General features: G+C 37.7%; 1 non-coding gene across 1 annotated transcript; it reads left to right on the top strand.

Moving 5' to 3' along the window:
• The first annotated feature begins 354 nt into the window (after positions 1 to 354).
• Positions 355 to 461, top strand: LOC139851098 (small nucleolar RNA R71). The gene has a single exon (XR_011760459.1). It is a non-coding gene; the product is annotated as a small nucleolar RNA R71 (small nucleolar RNA).
• Positions 462 to 1,460: the final 999 nt, after the last annotated feature.

Here is a 1,460-nt window from a genome sequence, read left to right as displayed (position 1 = left end):
GTTTGTTCAATACTGAGACAATATTTTGTCAAATGTGGTCCTCCACACTGTTCACAACTAATTCATATTGCATGAATATCCTTAGTCATCTTTTTCATTCGTCTCTCAAAAGCATCTAAATTTGCGGAAATGGAATCAAAGTCATGGCTAGAATCGGCTCTAGCTGCCTTAGATGATCTAATGATGTCTTTTTCTTGATGCCACTCATGTGAGTGGGAGGATGTGTTATCAATAATTTTGTAAGTTTCAGTTGCAGTTTTCTTCATAATGGAACCACTAGCTGCTATGTCGATGTCTTTTCGTGTAGTAATGTCGCATCCTTGGTAGAATATTTGCACTATTTGATAAGTGTCTAAACCATGTTGAGGACATCCTCTCAACAACTTTCCAAATCTTGTCCACGCTTCATATAAAGTTTCATTTGGCTTCTGTGTGAACGTAACAATTTCTCCTTGAAGTCTCACAGCTTTAGATGCCGGAAAGAATCTTTTAAGAAATTTCTCAACTAAAACATCCCATGTGTCAATCGCCCCTTCAGGTAACGATTCTAACCAATCTTTGGCTTCTCCCTTTAAAGTCCAGGGAAATAACATGAAATAGATCTATTCATCCTCAACTTCTCTGATTTTGAATAGAGTACAGCTCCTATTAAAGGTACGAAGATGTTCATTCGGATCTTCCTTCGGCATACCACTAAATTGGCATTGATTAGTTACCATGTGTAGGATTTGTCCTTTGATTTCATAATCTGGCGCATTAATGTCTGGTTGAGTAATTGCGTGACCTTGGCCAGTGCGTGTAGCTCTCATTCGGTCTTCCATACTTAGAGGTTCCTGATTTTCCATGATTGAATTTGTTGAATCTGAATCACTAGGGGATTCTGATTTAATGGTTTCTTCCTCGACAATCTCTGGTTGAATGATTTGTGGTTCAGGAGGAATAATTAGTGGTTCAGGATCTCTGAATTGTCCTTGAATATCCTTCGGGTTCTCAAATGTGAGGTCGGGTTCAAAAAATGGATTATCAGAAATTTGAATTGGAGTACTTGGTCAACTAGATGATGATTCTAAAGAAAAATCAACGGTGACAATGTTGGCTAGATGTCTTGATCGAGTTACAGGTGGTGAACGTATGAAAGGTGGTGAACGTTTTGCTCAGTGCATTCACTGAATATCCTATTAGAAATTATATAAGTTATCAAATTAATAGACTTTTCTACTTTTGCCCACGTTTCGAATAGCCAAAAGATGCGGCAGGGAGTCAGGATCCTTTAAGTCGGAAAATCCACAACTCAGCCACTAACAAATCCAACTATAACTACGAAGCAGAAAATTTTGGATGCCTATCAATTTAACCACTTAAAATAATTTTTCCGTGAAATTTTGAAATAAAAATCTATGGCCTAAAAACTAGAGCGTCGAGAAATAAGAGGAAGAAAAAGAGTGCGTCGAAAAACGTCG

Source organism: Rutidosis leptorrhynchoides, chromosome 5, assembly GCF_046630445.1.
Source record: "Rutidosis leptorrhynchoides isolate AG116_Rl617_1_P2 chromosome 5, CSIRO_AGI_Rlap_v1, whole genome shotgun sequence".
Lineage (NCBI taxonomy): Eukaryota > Viridiplantae > Streptophyta > Magnoliopsida > Asterales > Asteraceae > Rutidosis > Rutidosis leptorrhynchoides.
Note: the sequence above shows the minus strand (reverse complement) of the source record. Positions and strands in the feature narration are given on the sequence as shown.